The sequence below is a fragment of the Panulirus ornatus genome, chromosome 70, assembly GCF_036320965.1.
Source record: "Panulirus ornatus isolate Po-2019 chromosome 70, ASM3632096v1, whole genome shotgun sequence".
Classification (NCBI taxonomy): Eukaryota; Metazoa; Arthropoda; class Malacostraca; order Decapoda; family Palinuridae; genus Panulirus; species Panulirus ornatus.
Window position 1 is genome coordinate 5,872,378 of NC_092293.1, and position 8,095 is coordinate 5,880,472.

Consider the following 8,095-nt stretch of genomic DNA (forward strand, 5'->3'; position numbering starts at 1 on the left):
ATGGCTGTGTCTACACACTACCGCCATCTGGTCAACATTGTACATACCAACATTTAAACTGTGACATTCAACCACAAGGTTTAAAGTCGCTCATGAAAACGCGAACTTAAAATCTATCCATTTAACTGTCATTCATTAATTAACATTTAAACACCATCTTTTAAACGTAAACCTTCCACTTACATTATATTAACAAGTAATCTAAGATACGTCATACAAACACAAGGTTTAAAGCTGAAACTCGAACTTTTAAGTCCGTCAATTTAACACCTACTTTAGAATTAGCAAAAAAATGCGAATTTTTAACTCCGCCAAAAAGCAGCTTGTGTATGTAATGCTTCATTTAATTGAACATTTTTAAAGTCAGTTAAATTAATGGTATCCTTTGATGTTCATCATTAAAACATAAACCTATGAACTCTGTCTCTAGAACTAAGCACAAACTTTTACGTTCCATCATAGGAAAGGAAACTTGCAAAATCTATCAAAATTCGTCACATAACGCGAACTTTTCAACCCTTCCATTTACCTGGGCCACTCTTCCCTGGCTGCCATTCATATTTTGTACTTTTAAACTGTGACTTTATTACACTTTCATTCATTCATCATGACTTTATTACACTTTCATTCATTCATCATGACTTTATTACACTTTCATTCATTCATCATGACTTTATTACACTTTCATTCATTCATCATGACTTTATTACACTTTCATTCATTCATCATGACTTTATTACACTTTCATTCATTCATCATGACTTTATTACACTTTCATTCATTCATCATGACTTTATTACACTTTCATTCATTCATCATGACTTTATTACACTTTCATTCATTCATCATGACTTTATTACACTTTCATTCATCATTCATCAACTAGTTCGTCTCACTGATATTCCATTCATAAACTTCATTTGTGCATCTCATAGTTTGACCGCCATGTTGCATGTTTCCTTAATGTTTATAATTCTTTGTGTATTTAATAATAGAAGATTCAGTGATATTTCTCGTGGTACTGGAGTTAGAGTTAATAACTGAGATGGCATTATTAACTCTAACTCCAGTACCACGAGAAATATCATTAAATCTTCTATCATTAAATGCACAAAGAATTATAATCTTGATATAAGTGATTGTCTATACAAATTGCATAAATTTAGTGTTGATAAAATTTGTAAGGAATTCATCTTGTCCACATAATTAGTTTATGATACGCTTGTTGTCTGTCTCGGACAATCACATGTTTACCAAATGGCGTCCTAGCTACGTCTCTTCATTGTATATCAACTGACTGTTATATTTCTCTCTTGTGTCTCCCCTGATGATGTGGTTATTACATGAAAGTGCACTTGGGAACGTGGCATGTTTCATTTTCCCCGTGGACTCATAGGAATATACTTGATCACGCGCAAAATTGTGATCCTTTCCAATATATATATATATATATATATATATATATATATATATATATATATATATATATATATATATATATATATATATATATATATATATATATATATCCCTGGGGATAGGGGAGAAAGAATACTTCCCACGTATTCCCTGCGTGTCGTAGAAGGCGACTAAAAGGGAAGGGAGCGGGGGGCTGGAAATCCTCCCCTCTCATTTTTTTTTTTTTTTTTTTTTTTTTTTTTTTTTTTCCAAAAAAGGGAACAGAGAAGGGGGCCAGGTGAGGATATTCCCTCAAAGGCCCAGTCCTCTGTTCTTAACGCTACCTCGCTAATGCGGGAAATAGCGAATAGTCTGAAAGAAAAAAATGTATATATATATATATATATATATATCCTTCAGTATGTTTACTTTCGATCCTGAGGAACAGAAGAATAAGCCAAGAAAGTAAATTTCGTCAAAGACATCTCTCTTTTCTAAACGCTGCCTCGCAAAGATTTTCATTATTTCAAATTGAAGAAACAGACGTATTTTTCTATTGTCTGGTTAGCTCAGTGGTAGAGCGTGAGTCTCACACACTCAAGGTCGTGGGTTCGAGACCCACACCAGACATATTTTTTGTCTTTTTCTTTTTCATTTTGTCCGCATCACATGTGTGCAACATTCAGTATGTTCGTCCAACCTTATAGTGAAGATCTTCACAATAGATTGGGGTTTTCGACCTTATCTGAAAGGGTCAGGTCCACCAAGACGTCCTTGAAATCTTCCAGAAGCTTCTGGCGATCCTCCTCCAACTGCTGGGCACATCAGAGTTAACATGGGCCGGACATCGGTTGTGGAACGACTTAATCTGCTTCCGGTAGTTAGCAGGGATGATAATGAGGGCTCTGACCTCATACCAGGTCAGCTTACTTCCAGTCTATTACTTAGTTCCAGTCTATTGCTTAGTTCCAGTCTATTGCTTAGTTCCAGTCTATTGCAACGACAATAAAAAATTAAAACTCATTTCTTCGTGGAAAATTAAGAGGAAACCACGACAGCAACATGGAGATTTACCCTGTGGTTATTTTGTCGGCTAGTCGGCAACGGTCGGTCAAACACTATTTTGCCGTGGTAATCTCAGTGCTTCATATAATACTATGTCACAAAATATGTTCTTGGGGGCGTAGCTCAGTGGTAGAGCACTCGCTTGGCATGCGAGAGGTCCCGGGTTCAAACCCCGGCGCTTACATTTTTTATTTGGGAAATTCATTGTTTTCAGTCTTGTACATGTATATATGTATATATATATATATATATATATATATATATATATATATATATATATATATATATATATATATATATATCGTCCGATCAGGGAAGTTAAGCAACGTTGGGTCTGGTTAGTACTTGGATGGGTGACCGTCTGGGAACACCAGATGCTGTTATCCCTGGGGATAGGGAAGAAAGTATACTTGCCTCGTATTCCCTGTGTGTCGTACAAGGCGACTTAAAGGGGAGGGAGCAGAAGGCCGGAAATCCTTTACTCTCATTTTCAATTTTACAAAAGACGGAACAGAGAAGATATAAAGATATTGTAAAGATGTAATTAATATAAGATATAAGAATGAATGGGAGATACGAATGTAGCGGAAACATGGAGTAATGAAGATTAAGATGCAATCCAAATTATTCTGTAGTGAAGATAAATGTATATGTTAAAATTTTGTATTGAACATCAAGAAGTAATGATAATGATGAGAGTATAGTGATGATGACGGTTTAGTTAGGGAGTAGTGACAATTGCCTTTACAATGATAATAAGGAGGTAACACAATGAGGAACACAAACTTTCCAAAGCTACGTTCAAGTCAGACTTTGAACTAAGTTCGGTAAACAGAAGGATGATGTTAAGATGAGAGTGTAGTGAAGAAGAGCGTAGTGATTATAAGGATATTGTCAAGATAGGTTGTAGTGAAGATACGAATGTAGTGAAGATACGAATGTAGTAGAGATAAGGATTATTAAAGAGTAAAGTTTATTCAGAATGATTATGTAGTGAAGATAAGAACTATTTCCAGTGAACATCAGGGAGTACAATGATAATGGTATGGTAGAAATAACGGAGTCGTGAAGAAGAGGGTATAGTGAAGATATAATTAAGTGAAAATAACCTAGTAGTGAAGATACACGTTAGTGAATATGAGGTTGTAGTGAGCTTAACGTTATTGACCTGATCCCCCAAATCCTCCAAACTACGTTCAAGGGCGGATCCAAAGCCAACCTAAAAGGCTATTTGCACTATTTCCCTGCAAAACTCGTCCAAATGCCTCTCTTCTCTTTTACTAATATATATATATATATATATATATATATATATATATATATATATATATATATATATATATATATATATATATATATATATATATATATATATATATATATATATATATTAGTAAAAGAGAAGAGAAGCATTTGGACGAGTTTTGCAAGGAAATAGTGCAAATGACTGGGAGATGTATAAGAGAAGGAGGCAAGAGGTCAAGAGATAGGTGCAAGGATTGAGCAAGAGGGCTTCTGTATCTTCACTTCTTGAAACACCTAGAGTACAATATGATATATACAATACAGAATCTTCACCGTAAACTGAATTGCCCACCATATCTACTACTCTTGAGCTGGAAGAAATCACGGCCATAGAGTTTAATGATCTCTAATTCTTTTTTTTCACTACTTGCCAACATTAGTTTGGAATATATATACAATACAAAGTAAGGCATCTTCACTACAAACTGAAATGTCCCATATGATACATATAATGTACAATTGGGCATCTTCACTTAAACTGAATTGTCCACCATATCTAATGCACTTGAGCTGGTAGAAATCATGGCCATAGTTTATCTTTCATTCTTTATCTCCATTATTTGACACAATTGCATTATAATATGATGAATATAATACACAATTGGGCATCATTGAAATTTCAATACACAAAGAATTATAATCTTAATATCAGTGATGGTCTATACAGATTGGATAACTTTAATGTTGATAGAATTTGTAAACAATTCACCTTCTTGTCCACATAATAAGTTTACGATACGCTTGTTGTCTTTCTTGGACAATCACATGTTTACCATATGGCATCCTCGCTCCGTCTCTTCGTTGTATATCAACTGACTGTTATATTTCTCTCTTGTGTCTCCCCTGATGATGTGAGTTTTACAGGAAAGTGCACTTAGGAACTTTTTGTGTTTCATTTTCCCCGTGGACTCATAGGAATATATGTATATATATATATATATATATATATATATATATATATATATATATATATATATATATATATATATATATATATATATATATATCCTTCAGTACGTTTACTTTCGATAATGAGGAACAGAAGAATAAGCCAAGCAAGTAAATTTCGTCAAAGACATCTCTCTTTTCTAAACGCTGCCTCGCAAAGATTTTCATTAATTCAAATTGAAGAAACAGACGTATTTTCTATTGTCTGGTTAGCTCAGTGGTAGAGCGTGAGTCTCACACACTCAAGGTCGTGGGTTCGAGACCCACACCAGACATAATTTTTGTCTTTTTCTTTTTTCATTTTGTCCGCATCACATGTGTGCAACATTCAGTATGTTCGTCCAACGTTATAGTGAAGATCTTCACAATAAATTGGGGTTTTCGACCTTATCTGAAAGGGTCAGGTCCACCAAGACGTCCTTGAAATCTTCCAGAAGCTTCTGGCGATCCTCCTCCAACTGCTGGGCACATCAGAGTTAACATGGGCCGGACATCGGTTGTGGAACGACTTAATCTGCTTCCGGTAGTTAGCAGGGATGATAATGAGGGCTCTGACCTCATACCAGGTCAGCTTAGTTCCAGTCTATTGCTTAGTTCCAGTCTATTGCTTAGTTCCAGTCTATTGCAACGACAATAAAAAAGTAAAACTCATTTCTTCGTGGAAAATTGAGCGGAAAACACGACAGCAACATGGAGATTTACCCTGTGGTTATTTTGCCGGCTAGTCGGCAACGGTCGGTCAAACACTATTTTGCCGTGGTAATCTCAGTGCTTCATATAATACTATGTCACAAAATATGTTCTTGGGGGCGTAGCTCAGTGGTAGAGCACTCGCTTGGCATGCGAGAGGTCCCGGGTTCAAACCCCGGCGCTTCCATTTTGTTATTTGGGAAATTCATTGTTTTCAGTCTTGTATATATATATATATATATATATATATATATATATATATATATATATATATATATATATATATATATATATATATATATCGTCCGATCAGAGAAGTTAAGCAACGTTGGGTCTGGTTAGTACTTGGATGGGTGACCGTCTGGGAACACCAGATGCTGTTATCCCTGGGGATAGGGAAGAAAGTATACTTGCCACGTATTCCCTGCGTGTCGTACAAGGCGACTAAAAGGGGAGGGAGCAGAAGGCCGGAAATCCTTTACTCTCATTTTCAATTTTACAAAAGACGGAACAGAGAAGATATAAAGATATTGTAAAGATGTAATTAATATAAGATATAAGAATGAATGGAAGATACGAATGTAGCTGAAACAAGGAGTAATGAAGATTAAGATGCAATCCAAATTATTCTCTAGTGAAGATAAATGTATATTTAAAAATTTTGTATTGAACATCATGAAGTAATGATAATGATGAGAGTGTAGTGATGATGAGGGTTTAGTTAGGGAGTGGTGACAATTGCCTTTACAATGATAATAAGGAGGTAACACAATGAGGAACACAAACTTTCCAAAGCTACGTTCAAGTCAGACTTTAAACTAAGTTCGGTAAACAGAAGGATGATGTTAAGATGAGAGTGTAGTGAGGAAGAGTGTAGTGATGATAAGGATATTGTCAAGATAGGTTGTAGTGAAGATACGAATGTAGTGAAGATACGAATGTAGTAGAGATAAGGGTTATTAAAGAGTAAAGTTTATTCAAAATGATTATGTAGTGAAGATAACTATTTCTAGTGAACATCAGGGAGTACAATGATAATGGTATGGTAGAAATAACGGAGTCGTGAAGAAGAGGGTATAGTGAAGATATAATTAAGTGAAAATAACCTAGTAGTGAAGATACACGTTAGTGAATATGAGGTTGTAGTGAGCTTAACGTTATTGACCTGATCCCCCAAATCCTCCAAACTACGTTCAAGGGCGGATCCAAAGCCAACCTAAAAGGCTATTTGCACTATTTCCCTGCAAAACTCGTCCAAATGCCTCTCTTCTCTTTTACTAATATATATATATATATATATATATATATATATATATATATATATATATATATATGTGTGTGTGTGTGTGTGTGTGTGTGTGTGTGTGTGTGTGTGTGTGTATATATATATATATATATATATATATATATATATATATATATATATATATATATATATATATATTAGTAAAAGAGAAGAGAAGCATTTGGACGAGTTTTGCAGGGAAATAGTGCAAATGACTGGGAGATGTATAAGAGAAGGAGGCAAGAGGTCAAGAGATAGGTGCAAGGATTGAGAAAGAGGGCTTCTGTATCTTCACTTCTTGAAACACCTAGAGTACAATATGATATATACAATACAGAATCTTCACCGTAAACTGAATTGCCCACCATATCTACTACTCTTGAGCTGGAAGAAATCACGGCCATAGAGTTTAATGATCTCTAATTCTTTTTTTTCACTACTTGCCAACATTAGTTTGGAATATATATACAATACAAAGTAAGGCATCTTCACTACAAACTGAAATGTCCCATATGATACATATAATGTACAATTGGGCATCTTCACTTAAACTGAATTGTCCACCATATCTAATGCACTTGAGCTGGTAGAAATCATGGCCATAGTTTATCTTTCATTCTTTATCTCCATTATTTGACACAATTGCATTATAATATGATGAATATAATACACAATTGGGCATCATTGAAATTTCAATACACAAAGAATTATAATCTTAATATCAGTGATGGTCTATACAGATTGGATAACTTTAATGTTGATAGAATTTGTAAACAATTCACCTTCTTGTCCACATAATAAGTTTATGATACGCTTGTTGTCTTTCTTGGACAATCACATGTTTACCATATGGCATCCTCGCTCCGTCTCTTCGTTGTATATCAACTGACTGTTATATTTTTCTCTTGTATCTCCCCTGATGATGTGAGTTTTACAGGAAAGTGCACTTGGGAACTTATCGTGTTTATTTTCCCCGTGGACTCATAAGAATAAACTTGATCACGTGCAAAATTGTGATCCTTTTCGATATATATATATATATATATATATATATATATATATATATATATATATATATATATATATATATATATATATATATATATTGGAAAGGATCACAATTTTGGACAATCACATGTTTACCAAATGGCGTCCCAGCTTCGTCTCTTCGATGTATATCAACTGACTGTTATATTCCTCTCTTGTGTCTCCCCTGATGATGTGATTATTACACGAAAGTGCACTTGGGAACTTTTTGTGTTTCATTTTCCCCGTGGACTCATAGGAATATATATATATATATATATATATATATATATATATATATATATATATATATATATATATATATATATATATATATATATATATCCTTCAGTATGTTTACTTTCGATAATGAGGAAC